This window comes from Gouania willdenowi, chromosome 12, assembly GCF_900634775.1.
Source record: "Gouania willdenowi chromosome 12, fGouWil2.1, whole genome shotgun sequence".
In the NCBI taxonomy this organism is placed as follows: Eukaryota; Metazoa; Chordata; class Actinopteri; order Blenniiformes; family Gobiesocidae; genus Gouania; species Gouania willdenowi.
Genome location: NC_041055.1, coordinates 23,572,789 through 23,596,112, shown reverse-complemented (window position 1 = coordinate 23,596,112; position 23,324 = coordinate 23,572,789). Strand labels below are relative to the sequence as shown.

At 38.8% G+C, this 23,324-nt stretch overlaps 1 protein-coding gene across 2 annotated transcripts in view; it reads left to right on the top strand.

Annotated features, from left to right (window-relative positions):
• The first annotated feature begins 224 nt into the window (after nt 1-224).
• The window catches only part of sema4d (sema domain, immunoglobulin domain (Ig), transmembrane domain (TM) and short cytoplasmic domain, (semaphorin) 4D), a 50,551-nt gene continuing 27,451 nt past the window's right edge, over nt 225-23,324 (top strand). For both annotated transcript variants that reach the window (XM_028463062.1, XM_028463061.1), the window contains exons 1-3: nt 225-361; nt 14,246-14,359; nt 21,377-21,435. The gene's annotated coding sequence lies outside the window, so the exon portion shown is untranslated. The remainder of the gene's footprint in view (nt 362-14,245; nt 14,360-21,376; nt 21,436-23,324) is intronic.

Sequence of the window (23,324 nt, the reverse complement as noted above, 5' to 3'; positions counted from 1 at the left end):
TACTCCTCTGGGTACACGTACCTCTGGTTGAGAATCACTGCTTAGAAACATGTTGGAAACCTTTTTGAACAATTTGAAAAAAAAAAAAAAAATTAAATGAAAAGTTCTTGAAAATCTCACTGACATTTTTTTTTAAATTATTTTAAAGAAGAAAAAAAAAAGAAAAGAAAAAGTCGAAAAGCTCGGCTTGGAGCCCTCCCCTCCCCCTGTCTTACTATCGCAGCCCCGGGAGCTTTGAGTCCACCAGCCGCCACCATGCTGAGCTGAGACACAGACACCAGCCGGACTTTATCAAAGCGACTTTCCCCTGTTTTGCACCTGGACTTCTTCCTCGGACCTAGAGAAAGCTGTCAAAGCCACAGTAAGTATTTATTTCCCTCAATGAAACGCTGTTAGGTTCGCCTCACGAGGATTTAGTGATTGTCCCTCAGCCTGGGCTCGTGCTCCAGCTCGAGCTGCACTTGTTCCACTGCACCGAGTCACACTTTAGACAAAAAAGCAGCAACAACATGTTTTAACTATCTCTATTGAACACTAACGGTGCTCTAATAGTTCGACACAATTTTATGCAATATTTTAAAACGTATTTGTGTAAAATACAAAGCTGGTGTGCCTCAGTGAAGCGCAAATGAGCTACTTCTGTTTCCTCGGGACTTGTCGAAGTAAAAGGTCACGCAGGGGTTTCTACTCATGGCGTGTCTAAAGCCTAAATCAAGGCTGACCTTTCATGCATAACAAAAGACCTTCATTGACAGCCTTGAAGTCCACAGCAATGCAGACAGTTTATGTAAGGAGCCAAAGAATGACAGCCAGTGACAAATACCTGCTGCTGCATTCACTGTCTGAGCTGTAAAGGATGATTAGTGCACATCATTTTCACCTGCGCGAAATTTCTAACTCTGTAGAAAAGTGCAAAATGCAGGGAGTAACAAGAAGACATAGTCATCAACATCCCCCGCCAGATTGGCTGTCATTAATTCATGACTCACAACCTTTTCCTAAATGTCCTAAATCTAGGAACTTAGATGTGTACATAAGAAAATATTTTCACATCAGAATATAACATTACTAACTGTCTTAAACGGTTTCTAAGAAAAGCTGTCCCCTTTGAAGATACCTTGAACAGAGTTTAAAAAAATAAAATAAAAAAAAGCACAAGGGCAATAACCCCAGAAAAAATATTTGCGCACTTCTCATTTTCGAACTCCATCAAGGTATTGATACCCTGAAGCCACACACCAAATTTCGTTATCGTATCTTAAACGGTTTCTGAGAAAAGCTGTCCCTTTTGAAGATACCTCTAACAAAGTAAAAGTAAATAAACGGAACAAGGGCAATAATTCTGGGAAAGAAAAAAAATTACGCGCTTCTCATTTTCGAGCTTCATCAAGGTATTGATACCCTGAAGCCACACACCAAATTTCGTTATCGTATCTTAAACGTTTTTTGAGAAAAGCTGTCCCCGTTGAAGATACCTCGAACAGAGTAAAAAAAAAAAAAAAACGGAACAAGGGCAATAACTCCAGAAAAAAAATTGCGCTCTTCTCATTTTCAAACTCCATCAAGTAGGGATGTAACGATTAATCGTAAGGCAGTTAAAAATTGATTCATAGGTATCACGGTTCACATCGATGATCTGAAAATTTAATCGCAGTACTTTTTTTAAACAGCAGAGGGGGCTATATATTTATCCTTTTCATCCAAAAGTGTAGGCGGCGGGCGGAATCTGCTACTATTTTCTGCTCCAACATGTTCATAAATGATTCCTTACCCCTTTAGCACCGAAAGAATATCTGTAATATTACGTGAATATCTGTAAAAGTCACGTTTTTCTATTCGCTTTGTATGTTAGCGCATAGCATCTCTTCTTCACTGCAAGAATATCTGCATGCCAACTGACCACTGGGTTACTGTTAATACAGTGCAATGACTGTTTTTTTTTTTTTTAAGTCCAATTGTTAAGGCACACAATACATTTTCAGTTGCACTTTTAAAAAGAAAAGGAACTATTATGTAGTTTTGCATTGTTTACTATAGAGCCAGAATTTAAATTAATAGGCTTCTTCTTCATTTGTATTATTCCTTTATTTATTTAATTCAAGATTTATTTTTAGTTAAGTTTATCAACGGATTCTTTTGACAATGAAATATTAAAGGAAAATACTACAGTATTTTTCCCCAAAAAAATGAAGGAATCTTTTTCTGTCATCATTTGTCTACACTCCCATTTTGTAAAATAAATCGTGAATCAAATCGTATTGGGAGTTGAGTGAATCGTTACATCCCTACCATCAAGGTATTGATACCCTGAAGCCACACTCCAAATATGGTTATCATATCTTAAACGGTTTCTGAGAAAAGCTGTCCCCTTTGAAGATACCTCAAACAGAGTTTTTTTAAAAAAAAAAAAAAAACGGAACAAGGGCATTAATCCCGGAAAAAAAAAATTGCGTGCTTCTCATTTTCAAACTCCATCAAGGTACTGATACCCTGAAGCCACACACCAAGTTTGGTTAACCTATCTTGAACAGTTTCTGTGAAACGCTGTATCCTTTAACTCGGACGGACGGACGCAGCTCAACCTATATCCCCCTTTGTCACGGAGGGTAATAATAAGCAGTTAATGTTAACTTAGATCTCACCTTTAGAATGGCTGAGTGACGCACTGCACCTGACTGGGACTCATGCTTTTGCTTTTGCAGAAGCGAACTACAGGTTTTAAGAGGAAGTAACTCCTGTGATCTCATGCATTGCAATTGCAGTCATCTGTTGTTTTAGTAAAAACTAAAGGGATGTTAAAGTTATTCATTATCAGAATCAAATTTTTTTATTGTTGTGTGTGCAAGTACAGGGAGGTTGCTTTGGGGTTTTGGTTGCGTAAATAAAACAAGTCTTAAAATATTGGGTAGAATAAATAATTTTGACAGTAACAGGGGGACAGTGATATGGTAGAGCTCAGCACTGTTGGGGACTTGAACCTGTTACAGAGGGGAAAAATATTGGATATTGGTCCGATATTAGAAAAAAAAACCAAGTATCTGATTATATTGGCCTGCATCTAAGATATCCAAAATATGCACTCCAATACATAATTTGTTTTTATTAGATTTATTGAGGTCACTTTTCAGGGTCTTCTAATTTTTTTATTGTATTCAATTATAAAATATTCTTATGTTTAGGGTTAAAAGGCATAACCCATTGGTTAATAATAAATGCGGGTCAGTTTTCCTCATACCTACTGCTACCTGATTATTGGTCCGTTTGATTAATATCACTTGATCAATCTTTTTCTAACATTCCACTCTACAAAATAAGTAATTAAAGTCTGTATAGTTTGTCCAGATTAAAGCTGAAGTATGTAAGTTTTTTTTTTTTTTTTTTTGGCTTTGTTTGGTCAAAAATCCACACTAACCTTTGAGCATACTGTAATTCAAAGTGTTCTGAGAGGACGCTGGACCTTTGCTCATTCCCTCGGTTCTGTATAAGAGCTTTAGAAATCCAGGAGCGTGACTCTTCTTTTCGGCCAATCAGAGATCTTTTTACAAACAAAGTGGTCCATGAGCTGTTTTGGGGCGTTACTATTGGCCGCCTGACTAAACTTGATGCGTCTTAATGTCCTATTAGTAGTAAAAGTGCAATAGCTGACATTCCAGCGGGAGAAGACTCCATTGCGGTGTTGGGCACAATAGTTACACGGTAAAGCAAGCAGAAAAAGGAAGACCGACGTGGTGTAGCAACAGTCAAAAGGACCAAATATACATGGGTGGACATACGTGCCACATACTGATGATAACAGATGGGATAAATTACATGTAAACTTCAGAGAAGCATATCCAAAGTGTACCCATTTGCAGTGTGGTCGTGGAGTGGTGTGGGTCTGTTTTGACCTGTAGCTTGGATCGCTGCAGCAGGATAGTATCTAGAGTGATATAAGCTTTCATGTTAGAGTCTAAAACATCAGAAAACTTTCAAATTACTCAAGATAAAGTCCCTGCATTTGTCACTAGTCTCTGTTGAGAAAAACGTCAATAAGAGCTCCGCAGTTGTCCGTGTTTACAAAGATGCTGGTGAATTTGGAACAGGGAACGTGCTTGATTGCAGAGAAGTCTCACGAGTCTAAATACTGCAGCTTCATTATTGTATTGAGCAATACTCAATGCGGCAATATAGGTTTTATATTCTTACTTTTTACTTTTGTTCTTACTAATTACTTTTGCTATTCTGTGGTGTTGCTGCAACGTGTGAATTTCTCCTATGGGTATCAATAAAAGTTTATTCTATTCTATTATTTATTGGAAGTGAAAAAGTTGTATTGGGACACCCCTAGAAAAAGCTAATTTTGTGGGGTTTTAGTTGCGATGTCTTGCTGCCTCATTATTTAAAAAAATGGTTTTCCATTCCAAGTGCCTATAGTATAACATTTTTTGCTTTCTCCTAATTTAATACAGTACCTTATTTCTTAAGCAATCAAGCACGTAAGCAGCAAATGAATTCTTTCATAATAATAATTCTCCAGTCACAGCATTTTCCTTCATTCTCATGTTTAATCCAAATAGAACTGAATGTTTTTCACTGTAAAGCAACACTCTGCTCTTTATATACAGGCTTGGTTTACGTTTGCACAAGTCATGTGGAATTTTCAACCATGTCCGTCCAGCTAAGTAGATTTCCCTTCAATCCAAAGGTTATTGTGTTCACCTAAATCTGTTTTCCATGCTTCATTAGTGTCATTACCTTCCCTCTCTGATTTGCTCAGTGTTTGACTAAAATTCACTGGCAGTGACGTCCAATACCTCATGGCCCCAATCAGTGGATTCCTCTCCTGGCTCATTGATTTTAATTCTCTGCTGTCTGCGTCACAATCACAGAGTGGAAGCAGAGCAGCTACCCCCGATCATGTCAGTACGATGGGCTGGTGGGACATGCTGGCACCCGTACCAGCCAGACCCATGTCAGCTATAGACCCTGAGGTTGGCTGGGGGGGCTGCACAGGATATTACTGTGTGATCTTTCACCAGTCGGAGACAAATGATTAAATCACTGCCTGCTGCTGAATGTTCAGGCATTCAGGCAGCGACGAGTCTGACTTTCCCTCAGGAAACAGGTGGTGTCTTGTTGTTGTTTCATGTATGAAGAAAACTAAGGAAGATGTTGTAGATCTCTTGTTATCTTTGAAAAAGATACGGACCAGACAGCCTTGATTAATGTAATGGAGTCCTGCACTTGTGATGCTTTTATTAAGCGTTCTTTAAAAACCCTGTTTGAGTGGAAGCTGATTGATCTATAAGTTTCTCCTTTCATCTTCATCATCTTTCACCACTGTAATTTGAAGCACGAGATTTTAATCTATGAAATGAAATTGTACCCCCCACTTTTCTGGGCAATACCTTGATGAGTCAGTGTAATTTACAAATTCACATAATGTGAATAATTATGATTAATTACGGTCAGATCTGCAATTCATTAGTTACTTTTTCCTTTTAATTTATATTAAAATAAATAAAAATGGGGTAAAAATGGAGTTGCGGTAAGAATTGCATCATTCAGACGAGAGTCTTTTTTTTTTATTTTAAACTTAGTGGAATGGCATTTTGTTGTCATTGTCAGGGTTTTTTCTTTGTTTTGACGGAGTGTGTGTTTGGGTTTCAGAATAAAGCTCTGTTTTTTTTTCTTCTCTTTTTTAAAGGTCGGTGCTCGGTTTGCTCTGAGTCGAGCGCAGCCATACATGACAACAAATTTTAGCCTATCTCACTTAATTCAAGGCACATAATCACATGCTTGTTTTTCTAAACAGTCTAAAGTTTGTTTCCTGTGACTGTTTGCTTCCTTTGGCCAGATGTGAATATGCCTGGAGTCTCTGGTGGGGGATGATAAAGCAGCAGATTCCTGCTCGGTTGAAAAATTAGGTCTTGCGAATGAACTCCCAATGATATGGTTTGATTTACTATGAACACCAACAGACTATGGAGTTAACTACAGAGTGCTGACATGCTGCCGCAGTTACACACACGTTGGTCACGGTACCGTAGCAGAACTGAATCAGCTTAAGGTGTGAGGCGAGCATTTGTTTCCTACTAGTCAAAACAGTGTCGCCCAGAAATTTCTATAGAAAATTGTAGAAATGTTTTGATTGTGGCATTAATGTGCATCAAAAGCTTGACTCACTTTGGATCTTTTGTGAGGTGAAAATGCAGGAAAATGTGCAGATAAACTTGACCTAACCTTTCCTTCTGCTGCTTCTGTGTGATCTGACTCTGTTCTTACAGAAAACTCTGCAAACGATGGCTGTGTTTGAAATGGCACACTAGCGTACTGTACACTACAAATTCAACGAGTGTACTGTCTACTATTTACTATGAATAGGATGATGATGACCAGTGAAGTATACTTCAAAGTTTCCCAAGATGCATTTCAAACCTACGACGACAAAAACCTGAAGCACACTGAGGCTAAATATCTCTGTTGATTCGCCACCTTTGAAAGTTCTGAAATGATTTTAAGTGAGAAAGTGACCAAGTAGAATATCAACGTGTTGTCATTTGATCTATAAAACTCACAAATACACATTTCATAACAAAATTTGGGAATTTTTTTCGGAGACATGCCATTGTGCTACTGACAAAACTTCCGGTTAACTTCAAAACAAGAGCCCTATTTACAAAACCCTTAAAAAACTAATGGAAGACAAAAAGAGATACTTTTGTTTTGAAAAAGGGATGTTTGATTTTTAGCTTGAAGCCTGTCCCAGGACAATTTTACGTTCCACTCGCAATGCATCATGGGGTGGTTGAGTATGACTAGTGTGCCCACCGTGCATACTTCAAAAATGTCCCGATATAGTATACATCCGGGTATTTCTCGCACACTCAATCTTTTCAAACTATCTAATGTAAACGCACTACATACTAATTTTGACGTCAAACTTAGTATGAGTAGTACGTTACTATGCCATTTCAAACTTGGCCATAGTCTTTAAATCAAAGATTTCCACCATGCATGCTACAAAGCCCTGATGAGCACTAGGGCTGCCAACTTTGGTTGTTTAGTCGACTAATTGGTCGATGTCGTCGTGGTCAACCATCAATAATATCAGTTTCAATACCGTAAAAAAAAAAAAAAAATGCAATGCGCTTATATAGATAAGGATTAAATATGAAATATAATTTATTTAATGCCGAAACATGATTCTATGTCCAGCGACAGCTGAGTCAGTGCGTGCTGCGCTGCAAAAAAAAAAAGAAAAAAAGTGTAGCACTTTAGCTGTCAGTGCGCAGTGTGCTGTCCTCAGAGCAGATCAGATCAGAGAGCAGAGAGGTAACAAATGAAGACAGGCTTGAATAGGTTTTAATTGTCTGTTTCAGGTTGGGTCAAAGCTTGAATAAAATGGTCATAAATGGTCTGTGTTTAAAATCAAATCGGCACCACAAAACGCCAAAACAAAATATTTGTCTCTCTTTTTCTTTCTCCTCCTCTTTTTCTTTTTTGGTCGACTAATCGCTATGTGTGCCATAGTGTTGGTCGACCAACCATTTACTTGGTTAACTACAGCCTTAATGAGCTCAATAGTATTCTTCTTTAATGTCACAATTTCAGGAAATGAGATGTATGACCTACACTCTGTGCATTGTTTTGGACCTGCAGGATATAAAAGGTCAGAGGTCAGCCTTTGCTGCTCCCCCGTTGAGATGAACTGGACATCTGGCTGACCCCCTCTATAACAAGACCCCAACACCCTCCACCTAATACCATACCCATGTACCTCTGCACCCTCAGGCTGGACTAGCCTCCCTTCTCCATGCTGACAGCGTAGCAGCTGGCACTGTATCAGCTGCAGACAGCGGCATGTGTTGGTGGTTAATGTGTTCATGCATAATGCATCGCCACATTCCAGAGATGCCGTAGCAAAACTCTCCCATGATTGAGTTGTGGTTTCAGATCAATGCATAAACACAAAACTTTATGCCCAATTATTTCAGCATGTTGGTGAACAGCAAAAGTCAGAATCAACCCACACCCTTCAATGCTCATGACAAGAAGAAGTTGTTGCGGTGTGCACAGGAAACAGTTGAATATAGGTGACAATGATCCTACAGCCATCAAAAACAGGAAATGTGTGGGTTGCCTTGCCCACAGCTAACAGTGATGCTCCTGAGACTACAGGAAGCACACTGATTTACTGGAGTGCCAGTGACAGTAATGTTGTGAAAAGATTCCCAGCACTGTGTTAAGCTGGGTGCACGCAGCTGGAAGGGAATGGAGCAGTGAAAGTGAGAGGAGATACAGAACATTGTGTCACTGTGGAGGAGATCTGTTTCTGTCCAGTCGAGAAGGTGTGTTCCATCTTTGTTTGACCTTTTCCTTGTATGAAAGGGGTTTAGCTGCCACTTTGAACCCTTTGTAGATCGTATATCGTCAGAAGAATGAGATCAGTTGGTCAGTTATCAGTTTAGTGTTTGTATTGAAGGACTCAAAGGCAGAAAACATTCCTGTAAACAGTAGGTTTACTCCTAACGTACATCTCTTTATTTTAAAATATTCTTAGAGGGAAAAACTATTTTTTATATAAGCATCCACAAAAGTAAACATTACCGTCCCACGGGCAGGCAAAGGATGCAACACATGCTTCTTTTGGTTTGGTGGATCAGTGTTTTATTGCTTTTAAATCCACAATGAAAACTAGGAATGTAACGATTCACTCAACTCCCGATACGATTCGATTCACGATACTGGGTTCACGATACGATTCTCTCACGATTTATTTTACAAAATGAGACTGTAGACAAATGTTTTTTTTGGGAAAAAAACTAGAAAATGCTGTACTATTTTATTTTTATTTTTCATTGTCAAAAGAATTCCTTGATAAACTATTCAAAACAATGCAATTTACCTAAAAATAAATCTTGAATGAAATAAATAAAGGAATAATACAAATGAAAATGAAGCCTATTAATTTAAATTCTGGTTCTATTATAAACAATGCAAACCTGCATAATAGTTATTTTTCTTTTTAAAAGTGCAACTGAAAATGTATTTTGTGCCTTAACAATTGGACTTTAAAAAAAAAAAAAAAAACCCGTCATTGCACTGATTTACGTCATATTTGTATGGACCAGCAGAGGGCGCTGTTAACCCAATGGTCGGTTGGCATGCAGATATCTTGCAGTGAAGAAGAGAAGCTATGCTAGCAGACAGAGCTAATAGAAAAACGTGACTTTTACAGATATTCAAGTAATATTACAGATATTCTTTTGGTGCTAAAGGGGCAATGAATCATTTATTAACATATTTAAGAGTAGAAGGCAGCCAGAAAGAAAGTATTAGCAGACTCCGCCCACCGCCTACACTTGTGGATAGCGTACTTAACAAAAGTACTGCGATTCAATTTTCAGAAAATCGATAGCAACCGTGATACCTATAAATCGATTTTTAACTGCCTTACGATTAATCGTTACATCCCTAATGAAAACTAAGCATTTAGGTCTGCTCGTTTACACCAGAGTAAGAGGAAATGATTTGTCCTCTAGACTCCATGCTGCCATTTTAGTTTGTGTGTATGACATTTCTGTTGAGATATTGGATTTTTTTGATTTTTAGATATAAATGCATATTTTTACATTCGGATACTTTAAAGATGGTGTGAAGCAAATTCTGACATTTTCTTGTAAACACATTAAATGGGTCATAAATGTATTCCTTAACACGTACAAAGCCATTCAACCATTTATAATTTAATTGTGGAGCTAGGCTTCAAAAACTGTATTTCCAATTTCTGTGTTCCAGATTAAATGGGCGGGTCAGAAATCAGGGAAGCATTACGTAACGGAGCCATCATTAGCATAAACCCGACCCTGCTGCTGAAGCGCACCGAACTTCCGCTGCCTCCAGCGGGGGCAATTCGGCCCCTAGATGAAAACAAACCACATATTCACATTTTTTACTCCACCCGGGAGGGATGCAGATATTCGGAGTCGGGGTGAGCAGACCTTTCCGCTGATATCTCGTTTGTCCCGATCCGAGCACATTTGGAAGCACTATCAACGCTGGAGACGCTTTCACATTGCTCTTTCCCATAGACACAGTAAGGAGGCGGTGCCCTTCCTGCGTATGGGCGTGGTTCCAGCGCAGTTAACTGACACTCCCCCAGCGTCTCAGAGCAGAGAGAAGTGCTTGTTTTTCCATGATTTTGAGACCTAATTTTATATACTCAGCAATTATTTTCAGCTTTCATTGTACCATGATGGAAAAACAAACACCTGATACTCTCTAAGAACATAAAGCAGTTTTGATTAGTCAGCTTATCCCAGGTGTGATATTGTTGGTCATGTTTATTGTTAACACAATGTAAGATGACACCCAATGTGGGTCTAACACTCCCACAGTTGTTATTGCACCTGTCACCTCTTTTACTGGTATTAGTTTAAGCTAAAATGTTTATTTGTATAGTTTGTCTTTTTTTTTAACATACAATTGAAATTCCGTCCATGATAAATTACTTGAAGTGGAATCAAACCTGCAGTCTTCAGTCGCTCCTTTAGCCATCCCCTCTACAATAGACACACTCTAACAGACACGTTAACCTTACTTCAACCCCCTCCCCCCTTCTTCTTGCCCCTTTTCTACACCCCCAAACCCCCTCCCCCTCCTCAGCGATTGTGTCCGTTGACGCTTTCCAGAGGCATGATATTTGCACTCTGCTCCTCACTGACGGGGACAGGCAGCGCTGGCTGTGTAGGGTGGAACAGGTCTGCAGAATAAGCACCATCTCTCCACCCTCTGCAGCATCTTGTGCATTTTTTCCGCCCATCTGCAATTGTCGAGAGCGAGAAGGCAGCAGATGGAAATTGACTTGGCTCTAAGAGGGGAAATAAGATATGACATGACGTGCTGGATGGTTGTTTTTTTTTTAACATCTGACTGTTTGACTGTCACACACGCGATTAGTTTCTTTCCAAGTAATAACGGTGTCACCGAGGCGGATTGCCGAATCCTTCCCGGCTGCGTTCTTCCCCTCCCACCTGCAGGATCTTCCCAATGAATCATGGTAAGATTTCCGTCACACACAGACCGTGCGTTGGCTGCTGCTGGCATCTCAAAACGTTGACACTTTTCTGTTGCGGTGGCAGAAGATGTTACTGCTGACTCTGTGCCACGCAGATGCCTGGTGCATCTTTGAATAGTGAATAATTCATTGTTGCGGTGGATGGATGGTGTCTAATGTTGATGCAGTGTGTGAGATGGTGTGAAGTACTGCCCAGTGCATGCATAGTGTGTTGAATCTGATTGTGGCTACATTTGGATTGTGAGGTTTAGGACTTTAGGATTTAACAATACTACATTGATTTCTTCAAGATCCAGGAAGGCTTGCTTTGCCATTAAGCTTTTTTAGGAGCTTTATATTTTGATTGCTGTGTACTAAAACACTTGACTAAAGGTTGTTGTTGTTTTAAAGTTTGAGAATGGTGGTAGGTCAAAGCCACCTAATTTGTCTTGGAGTGTTCCCATTACTTTATGAACCCCTCAGCCTAAATCTTTGAGCACATCTGTGTCTCTCCTGTGCACACGTGGAAACCACTATCCTTTTACCAATTCTTTGAACACTTATGTAACTCAACAGCTGTATAGCGGTAAAATGTCCTGCAGCACAAATGCTACCTGGTATTATGGTACTTTCTGCCATAGTGTCCTGTTCAGGACTGTGTTTAAAGTTGAACCAGGGTTATTAATACTTTATGTGAGGAGGAAAGGCTTTCGGTGAGGAGACTCTAGTTTGCACGCAAAACTATGTGGATCATCATCCCTGAAGTCGATGTTAACAGCATAAGCTCACTCCCAGGTAACTGTCATAACAATCTAGTGTGAATCCAATAGCCTTCAAAGGCAGTATTAAGCATTAAAGCGGACATACTATGAAAAATCCACTTTTGCAGTTTTTTTTTTTTAATCACATATGAGGTAACTTGAGTGCCTACCGGCACACAAAATGTAAAATAAAACCATCCAGATGTTTGTTTGTGGTCTGTGTAAGTCTTACAACAAAGAGAAAATTGCTCCGTTTAAAATTTTCAAAGTTTGTGACGTCACAAGTGAAGAAAATACAATCTTCTCCGCTGGTAACACCCAACCTGATCTATCGCCTCGTATTGCTGATCTTATGTGTTTATGACACAATCAACGCAGCAGTTGAACAAAACAAAAGATTATCACCTTAAATGCACTATTCTGGTATTTAGAAAACTTCCAAATCAACACATTTTGAATGAAAAAGAGCAGAAGAGAAGATTACTCTTAAGGTATCTGCCCCTTTTTCCTTTCAATACCTTTGGATCAATCTATTAATATTCAACCATCTAAATATTTACAGATTTATAGATATTTTTCAGCATTTTATGTGCCGTATTTACAACATTCACACAAAGAGCAAAAAAGTAAAATTAAAAAATAAACAAAAATTAAAAAAAAAATTATTTTTATGTTTGCTCAAATCAAATATCTAACATCTCATATTATTTATATTCAAATCTGATTTTCATACTTATTTAACATTGCAAATTTGATGTTTCTTGAATTCTAGGAGAGTTCCTGACTCTTTTATTTCTTTCAGAAGTACATTCCATAAACAAATTCCTGTCACTGTGACGGTTTGTTTTATTGCTTTTGAGTTAAAGCTGGGTTTTTAAAAGATGTTTGTTCCTTTTAAACAACAGTGACTTTCTCCTTTTTTTTAAACGGTCGAATATTTCTTTCCTCATCAGTTTTTCTGATTTCTACATGCATCTGCTTGTCAGTCCAACATTTAATATATCTACTTAAAGGTGCTAAGTCCCACTTTGGCAGGTCACCGTCTGTGTTATGTCACATTAACAAGATATAATCTGATATTTCCATAATGCTTCTATCATAATCTTTTAACGCGCATAATGAGGGGTTGGAGATTGATCCGGGGGCAGCTGGGTGTGCTTTGTCTCATCGCCTAATGAACATTTAAATGTAAAAGCGAGCAGCGAGTAAATCTCCAGATGTATTTTGTATTATTTATACACTATTAGATCCTTGTTTTGACTCTTAACACATATCTTGTTAAACATTCTAATGAACTTGGGATTAGGCTTGGGGATGAATGTCAAATGTTACTCAAAGCATTTTTTCCCATTGCCACGTAACCCTGCCAGATAGTCAGTGGATTTCTCGCTGCTCTATTTGTGTTAGCTAGCTGCCTGTATGGCTGCTTTTGTAACCATGGTAACCTTATTGCCAAAAAAGGTGGATGAAATCCAGCCATGGTGGGCCAATTGTGACGTCTACAAGGTCACTTGGGGCCAGAATGAAGGTCTGTTTGCTGGAGGTTTAACTATTTTAAGTGGCCACTCACACCTTTGCATCCTTCATCAGTCAACAATGTACTTTGACCTGCAAAGAAAACAAGACAAAAATAGACAGTCACTGATCCTAATACCCTTTGAACATGAAAGGTCAGGATAAAGCACTGAACCCAATGTTGTTGACTCAAAAAACTCAATCAAAGTCTAGAGCGATTAGGTGCTCTGTGAATGCAAGCACGCTCGTCGTAGATTGAAGCGAGGAAGTATCGGACACGACATCGAACACATGCATTGTGAGTGGTCAGAACAAGTGACAGGGCAAAAAAAGGACATTAATACCACCAAAAGCATGCCAACTTGTTGCTACTGCATTGTTGAATGTTGTGAAAGAACAAATGGAGAAGCTTCTGCGCACCCTTATCCGCTCGCTTTGACCCATCAATAAGAACATCTTCTTTGTGTGTTTCTGTTTTTCTGCTGAGAGAAGTCTCTGGTCCAATAATGGCCCCCTCAAGTGGTTAGCTCAAGTATCTGCACCAGAGGCTGTTTGGAGCGGATCAGAAGTTTGTCTCTGAACGCAAACCAAGGCAGGGTTCTGTTGAGCGTAGGGGCCCCGGACGTAATTTTTCTCCCCTACGGACCGATGGCTCCCCCTAAGTTCAGTTTTCAGGAACGTAGGAGGGATTTTTCTGTAGTTTTTTTTTCTTTTTTTAATTGGTACCGTCGTAATAATTGTTGTATACTTGGACACAAAAGGGACTTCCAGGCATGAACGGGTTGTTTAAACTCTCTTTTAAAGCTGAATAACCCGGAAACATATCCATCAACCGCACTGTCTATTGAATACAGGTGATCTGCTCAGATGCTCGGAAGGTTGATTAAAAGTTGTATTCTTAATTGGTGTTTTTGTTTGTCTTTTCTTTCAGACTTGTGTTGTGACATCTGTTCTGGCCTTCTTTCTCATCCATTTCCAGCTGTTGTGAAGAAGAGTGAACGGTTTTCATGAATCAGTATCTGCTTGTAGACGCCATGACGGACAAGTGAGTGTTTTAATTTGTTTGTGTTTGTACTGTATGCGTATCAAGCCCACTGTTGAAGTGTGAAGTGGGGAGATGTTTGTCTTTTGGTTATGTTTGTATTAGTTTTTCTCTTTGCAGGATTGGAGGAGAACCAGGGGCTCACATAGCACAGAGAGGAGTGTGTGTTGTGGGGGGGTTGGTATAATGACGCTCTGTGTTGCCCCTGAAGACGTATGACATTTGCATCATTGCTGATTTGCATTCTTATTCACTGTGCTGGTATGTTACTGCTGCTCTTTATATCATGACTTTCCAGTGCAATCCATAAAGTTTTAAGGATGTGAGTGCAACATGGAAAAGAATCGGCTCATTTTCATTTCAAACGGGCAGAATAAGGGACATAGAACTTGCAGTTGAAGGGGAAAAGTACAGAAAAGCAAGGCCAAGAAAGGCCACAATGTTTATGTGCATGAGTCACAAAAAGTAAAGGTAGTTTTTAGCCGAATTTGGGAACATTACAAAGAAAAGTTCTTGCACACCTTTGATTCAATCGCACAGAAATGAGCACCTATTTATAGACGACTTCACTGCACTTGTCCACATCCAGCGATTCTCTGCAGATTATTAATGCACCTGTTCACCCTTTTGTGAGTGCACTGTGGAAGGAATGGGCGGGCTCTTCTGAATCACCAGGCTTTTAATTAAACAAGTCTCAGGGAGCTTCTCCAACCAGCTGCTACACTCTTATCACAGTGCAGTAAAACTTTAGCATTTAGTTGTAAAGTTCAATGGGTTATTCCTATAATTGCAGGGTGGGGGGGTCCCAGCAAATTACAAGGTACTATCACATTATTTGTTTCTTTGAGGAGGCTTTGTAATTTCGATAAACCTCGACATGGAAGTTTTTATGAATGCAAAATTAGGTGGAACAAAATATTCACTGCAATGCCACTTTCTACAAAGCCCCTGAAGAGACACAATGTATTATTTGTTTAAAGTGCACACTGTGAAATGTACAGAAGTGGATTAGAGCCAATCAAGAATAAAGTCGAAATTAATTTATTTAATTGCAATAACAAAACATGCATTGCTGTCTTACAAAGATTGCACTTCTTGCAGTGTTGACCTTTGACAGCTTGTGCAGACAGAAGAAAAAGAAAAAAAAAAAATAAAGTCGAAATGTCGAGATTTACATCGAAATTTCCGAAATGAACTCCAAATACAATACCGTTTTAAAAATAGATTGCTTGCTACTTTAATCTCGACATTTCAACTTTATTCTCGTCATTTTCACTTTATTCTAGATTTGCCCAAAATAATTTTTTCCATCAAAATTGACCCTAATCAGCTTCTGTAAAAATGTAAAACCTATCAAATATAGAAAAGGATTTTTGTCACTTTCAAAACCGAATGCAGCAAATGTCTTTTTAATTGCGACTCCTTTTAATCGTCCTTAAAAAAATTACAAAACTTAAGTAAGACAAGTTGTTGACAATCTGCCCCACATGATGAAAGGTAACCAGGCAACCAGTTGTGTTTTAGGCAGTGAGTCAAGGGTGGGGGCCGTCATTGTGCGCTAGATGCTTGTTCATGTTCTAGGATGATTGTTTGACTGGGAAGAATGATAAATTGTAGGGTAAAAGGAAATTGGTTGAAAAGTTGGAGGTGCCCCCTCACCCCCTGATGGTGATGGTGAACAAAGCTTTTCTCAACACGAGACTACTTAAGATTCATGCAAACTTTGAAGAGGAGGGCTGCTTGTTTTCTTTTGGACAAACAACCTCTCAAATTCATCTCAAGTTTTCTTGAACAAACATTTTTACATAGCGGGGTGCCACTGGCATTACTGCACATATACACAAGCTGGTATTCCCAAATTCTAACTAGGGTTTGTTCAGCCATTGGGAAAAATGGAACCGTTACTTTCCCCTTTCTCACACAATGTTCCTCCACAACAATCTTTAGCCTTCTTTCAAAGTTTTTGTGTAGATGTTTGAATCAGGAGCTGCTGATCCGTCTACAGATGTGCTCTTTGAAACATGAACATGTTTCATTTACAGGATGGGATGTTCAGCCAACTATTGTACAGGGATGCTGTGGGAGAGGGAAAGTTTCTAAAGCCAGATTTACTTGTAGTCGGGATTCTTTCTGTTTAAACTCAAGCCTCCATAATCCTCTTCATCTCTCTGCTTTGTGTGTTTGTGCATGTGCTTTAGTGCTGAAGTCCATGGACCGTGCAGAAATAGAATGATCAGAAATGTTACCAGTTTTTTAAATAGCTCTATTTTGAGTAAATGGGACAGAAAGGAAAATTCACAAATGCATAAATCTCAAAAAACTTAACTTGGATCGGATTCATTAATTGAATAGATTTTATCGTAATCAATAGCAATAGTAGTAAGTAATCAAGTGAATGTAATAAGTAAATACATTTTAAGTAACTGGTCATAGTGAGATTGTCAGTTGCCTGATTGCAGCTTTGATTAAGTGCCTCTATTGGAGAAATATACAAAAGATGAGGAAAAAAAATGGGTTGTCCCTCAAGCCCTCAAACCATACTATCCTGTTTCTTTATGCCACGGCTCTATTCTTATCTTCCATATGGAAAATCCTCCTCCTCCTCATTCCTTCTCCTTCCTTTCTTTGTCCTTACTCCCTTTTCTTTTCAACCACTGGATGCATTTGGTTGCTAGAAGACCCTTCACAGCCAGACCTGTTTTTCCTCCCTCTCTCTCTCTCTCCTCTCTTTCTTGACCCCTCGAGTTTTCCTTCCCTCCCCCACTTTCAGCGTTGCTCGCTAACAGCCCTGTCAGGGAGCTGGGATGTTTATGGAAGAACACTGAGGGTGACAGATGTGAGTGAGTGGTGCATATAGAAGGGGTTACATTGGTTTTACTGGTTATATTGATAAGTGGGCTTTCCCAAGCTGCTGTATGTGTAGCTTAGCTTTTATTAGTCAATGTTTAATGCATAAGTGTGTGTATCAGGACAGGGATGATAACCCAGAACGCAAAAAAGTTAAAAAAAACTGGTGGGAAAAAAAAGCCTCTAATGGTTGTGGACTAAACTAACACTAACAAGAACGTAATAATTAATTAAATAATTTTCAAAATACTTAAATAATTACAATACTTAAACAGTTTTCTTGATAATTGATTATATTGATGTTAAATTATTTACATTTATGTATGTATAGTTCTATCACAAAACATAGCTACATTTTTCAAAATGTTCTGAAACTGATTAAAGCATAAAATTTTAGGTTTGTGTGTTAATTTACTTTGATCCATCCTGCATTGCACAGCAGCTCGTGTTTGGACTAACGTCGTAAAGCCAGTAATGGTGGTATTCACAGGATAAGCCCTTATGATTTTTTATTCATCTAATGCATCCAAGAGAAATATTCTGCTCTCTCTTGGATCAATGATGCTTAAATATGAATGGAACATTCAATGTTGGATTTGTTGAAGAACTTTAAGTGACCGCTATAGTTTTTGTTAGTTTTTCTGTGTTTGTTTGATTATCTCTTTGAGTGTTGGCATGTTAGGCAGATGGGATGGTAAGGTTTGGTGCAAAAAAAACAAAACAACCAAAAACTGGCAGATGCAGACACACTGAACAAGTGCATTTTGTCAAGGCTGCGTCTTTGAAGTAGGGTCATTAACACATTTGTTTGGACTAGAAAAGCTTTAAAAGACCTTGTCCTGATTCTCCTTCAAGTCCACTCATCAATTTAAAATCCTCAGACCCTTGACATCTTCACTTCCTCTCATTCAGAGCGATGTGCCCCCATGGCCGTAGTCTGGGGCACGACCACACTCACTCCGGGGTTACCACACCCACCCTGGACATCCGGAATTAGAACATATGAAGAAATGGTGTCACCAGTGTCATAATGGTTCGTTGGTGCATTGTAGAAATCTTTGCATCAGCTGTCAGGGTTTTGTGGATGTAGAGGAAAGCCAAGTCAACCTGCTTCCTGTGGATGTTGAGGGGGATGCACCCTTTGGCCCACTACTCATCAATCTTGTGCAAATGTCATCTGCCATTAGTGCTGCATTGATGCTTTTGGATTATTCGATGCTGCAATCTGGCCTTTTGAAAAAACTGTCTGTGTTCAGGTTAAACAATGAGTGGAAGAGAATGGAGAAACAAAGCAATACAATGCACATGTTGAAGAACTGCACTGCTGCACTTGTCACGGTTGGCTCTTATCCTAAATAGTCGCCTTTGTCTGGTGCGTTCACACCGAAAGCGACTTCAGCGAGTATGGTGACTAGATTACATTCAAAATCCATGTAAATGATGAAACTTCAACTTCTAGCAACCTCCCTTCAAGCCGGAATGCCGGAAGTCGCTCAAAATTGAAAATGTTAAGCTTTTTAAACAACTTCGAGTGACGTTGTGTTGCAACATCCAATCGGCAATGAGTTTCTCCCTACGTCACTTTTCCAGTCGACATGTCACTAAAGAAACATGGAGGAAAGCGTAATCGTGGCTGTGTGTGGCTACCTCGTCTTGTACAACACCTGTGCTCCTTTTTACTGGGGCCGCAATAAAAGGGAGCAAGCATGGGTATAGTACAGTGCCGCAATTGTGGTAGGATCAGCCATATTTTATGTGAAAATGAAAATTGAGCCGAAAACAGGCTTTGAAATTGGCGTGGTAGATAAAGTGATGAAGCTAGGAAAAAGCGTGAATATGTTCAAGCGACTTATCATGGGCGATTTAAGCAACTATAGCTGCTGAAGTCGTGTTCAGTGTGTATGCACCTTTAGACTTGTGACTGGATTGGTTGTTGAAATCACAAGCCGATTTCTCTTCAAATTTTCAGAGGAGTCGATGAAAATTTGAAGGGAAAGGAATGAAGCCTAAGCAAGGCAGCAGTTGATATTTCTTTATGCTGATTATGACAATAACTTACAGAACATATGTGCCTGTTTCTACTTTTTTCTTTTTTTAAACAGCCAAAACCAAAAACTCTCTCATTCAATGAAAATATTTACATTTGTAAATGATCAAACACTAAAAATACAATGTTTTACAAAACAACAAACATACCGATAATCCCGAATGTTTCAAGGAGCTCAGATAGCAGTAACATGTTGTAATTTATGTAATTTAGGAGGTAATCCTGCAGATTTTTCTCTCCAACTTTTCTTTTGGCCCCTAAAAACTTTGTAAACCCCCACCTTAAACCACAAAGTCAATGCTGATTAATCTGTGTGATTTGCTGACCTGAATCTGACTGTATGGAAAAATCGATCTCCTTGTTCTCAGATGCTCCTCATCAGTCCATTCAACAGGTTAAGTCCTAGAGCTTTCACAAACACTGGTGTTGTTACTTATTAAATTTTAAGTCAAGAGCAAAGTACACGTTGACTGCGTTTCCTAAGCATTGGGAGTGATGTGTCACCAAGTAAACTATACTCTCAGCAAAGTCATTATACAAAAGGCCTTGTTTGGGACACAAACAGAGTGGGATTGTGCTGGGCTGTGGGAATAAGGCTGGTGTACTTGTACAGGGAGAAGTTATTCAGCTTTGTAAGGGTTTTCATTTTGCTCAGAGATGCAGTCTAAGGGTACAGATGATAAAACAAGTGTGAATAGAGGCCCAACCGTCTGCCACGGGAACAATATGAAACACTTTTACCTTTACCAAAAATCTTTTTTTTCATGCATGGTAATAGATGCAACAAACGGATGAAAGAATATTTTTGGTTTATTTTATTGGGAAGCCTGACATCGTCTTTAAAGCTGCTGGAGACAAATTGTAGGTCACATAGATCAATAAATTAAAGATAATTTACTCACAAACAAAAGTAGAATGTTGATGAAGATGATCTCCACTGTATACTTGGTTTGTTGACCTGTTGGAAAAGGTTTGCGCATTGTAGGATGTGGAGTCCCGTAGACGGATGTAAAGAAGTGTTTTTATTGCATTCATACTGTTATTTCTTGTGTTTCTTTACTAGAAAATTAGGACAGTGATTCGCCTGACACCAGGCACCGCTTTGGGTCTTTCCTTGTAGGCCCCAAAATAAACATCCAGTATTGTTTTGCTTTTGGCACAACTTTCAGTCTGCGAAATCTCCCGAAATGTGTCGGGAAGTAACTTTGGCAATGTTCTTGGGAGCAAACGCAAGAAATCACGCTAAGAATTAAGTAAAAACTGTTTTATGCAATCCTTTACAGGAATCCACATCCCGCAATGCGTGAAACCTTTACAACATGCTATTAATAGTATTTACAGTGGACATCAAAACAGACTTTTGAGCAGAAGTTTCAATCTTCTAAATTTGTGAGTAAAATATGACCTATGAGGCCTACGCTACATATTTTATCTGTTAAAACAATTATCTTCTGCAGCTCTCAGCTTTCCTTTATGTATTTTTTTTTATTGTTAAATATTGTGTACTAACAGTTTAATTTCAATTACCACGTTTCATTTTCCAGTATCATACTATGCTTTTTTCATATATTTGGCTCACAGACATCAGAGAGATTGGCCATGATGCCAAAGTATCACTGTAATCAGCAGCTTTGACTTTAGACTTCACATCTTAAACCTCAATTTTAGTCGGTGAATGCTTAATTTGTTGAACCTACAACTTATTTTGCTGACTATTTCAGTGTTGTCTGGTTGAAACAATATAACGGTGCAGATTTAAAGCCGAGCTGTGTAAAACCTGTGGTTTTTTTCCTCACACAATCAACTCTGTATTTGGAAATGTGAGCATTATGTGTCACAGGGTCATGTTCCCCTTTTAAATAGTATCTTTCTTTGTACTAATGTGTGTTTCCTGTCTACTTCTTTGGATGTTGTAAACATTATCACTTCTGTGTTCATCCCAGGTAGTTCATTGATAGTTCAAGTGTTCATTCATTGTGTGTTTTCTTTGGTACATTCATGAAACTGTTTAACACTGTATCTAACCAACGCATTCTCAGCTGCCTCCGGGTTAGGCTGAAGGAAGGCACACACGTTTTGTTACTGTCCTGTCTGATCTTCTTTGTCTTCTTCCCCTCCATCCCTAGCGTGAGGATTTTATAATTCTCTCCGGAGGAACAGCATCACATCTTTTAAGGAGCCACAGGTCAGAAACTCTACTCCTCTCCCCCTTACCCCCCGTGTTGAAGCACCGGCCCGCATGCTTCAACACGAATGCTGCATGCTTCTGCAAACCCCGTCTTTGCCATTCTGGGGCCACCTTGGGGCTTTGCTTTTTGTTGTGCTATTGCATGACCTCACCATGAAACTCAGATTTAAGACCTTTTTAAAAAAATTGTTGGTGTTTGAATGCTTCCCTTTGCTTTGCTCTGTGGTTTTGTGCTCGTCTCCTTTTAAGTTGTGATTTTACAGTTTTTCCCTTTTTTACCTGAAATGTCTTGATTTGTTTTTGTTTGCCTTAAATTAAGTAAATGTTCCCCTCCAAAAAAATCTAATAAGTGTTCTAATAGTTTTCAACACCGGCTGTTTCTTCCTGTGACCCTCTGAGCGAAAAGTTGAGCTTTTCAGCTTTGCTCTGAATTGATTTGAGTCCTTCTCCTTAGATACTGATTGTTCACCTGTTGCTTAGCAACTCTAACTATGCACAGTACCTCCGCCACAGTCTCTGTTTCTACGGATGACTACGAAAACTGAATAAAAGACATTTAGTCAACCTTAAAAATTGCAAATATTGGTAACAGGCTAAGTCATGTGAAGAATCTGACTTTAAATGTAACACATTGCCTACATTCAGGCCACTCGATTACCAAATAAACCAGACTTTTTGTCTGAGACAAGGCTTAAGCAACAAAAAAAAGTGGAAAAAACACACATTTACCAAATGTTACTATTGTAACTGTATTATTTTCTAAAATTAAGAGAAAGGGAGAGCCAGAAAAGCATTCTTTTCCCTGCACTTTTTGTGTATATAAGATTTGAGGTATTTCAGTACTTTCTTAATGTTTTATTTGAGTAGCCATAGAGGTTAAGATGGAGGTGCAGCAAATAAAAAACTGAATGGGTTTCTGTTTATAGTCAAAATGTACACAAACTCACAAACACTGACCCAATTTCTGAACTTTTTACTTTATTGTCAGATTAAAGGAAAACTATATTTAGTACATTAATAATATGTTAATACATAATATTAACATTAATAATTCCAGTAAAGTTCAAGAACTTGCTTGAATTATTACGCGGGAGTCAAGGAAACATCAAAGCGATCAGCAGACGTCTCTGAAGAAGACTGGCAGTGGACAGTCCAAACATGTCAGGAGATCATAGTAAATTTCCTGAAGAACATTTGTCTGAATAAATGAAACCAAAATAAGCAAAATAACTTGCTGAGATTATATACATTTAGTACAATCATCAACAAACAGCCTTTAATTAACAGCTATAGTATGTGGAGCTTCATCTTGTCATGTTCATGTATTAAGCTGGTTGAAGTTCCCTTTAGTTGAGAAAAGTTCAACTTTAAAAATAGTTTTTTTTGGTTCCCTAGAGAAGCTGATGTATCTACCTGCACGAAACACTGGTGGGACACAATGTTGTGTTGTGTAATGAACGACATCAAGTAGCCGGTGTTCAAATATTTACCCCTAAATCGTGAGAGTTAATCTGATCCTGGTGTTGTAAACACTGTGCGAAAGTAGAATGCTTGACCTAAATCTGTGGCCAGATCACGTGAAATCAGTGTGATAGGTGTTTAAAGGTTTTTAGAAACCGCTTTGTGTCATTGATCCCTTTATGTGCTGTGAAGGAAACAGTGTTTTAAAAAGCTATGGTATGCCAAGTTCAGGAGGACACACTGTTAGTGCTTTGGCAGACTGTGGGTAATGGGGTGTGTTTTTGCACTACGGTCCATAGGAGTTTTTTGTCTCCGCCAACCAAATTACCACCATAAAATCAGAGCCTGCTGAAGGCTGCATAGAGAGGAAAGAAAAGAAGTGCCTTTTAAATGCAGAGATAGTTGTAGACAATATAGAAGAAGTT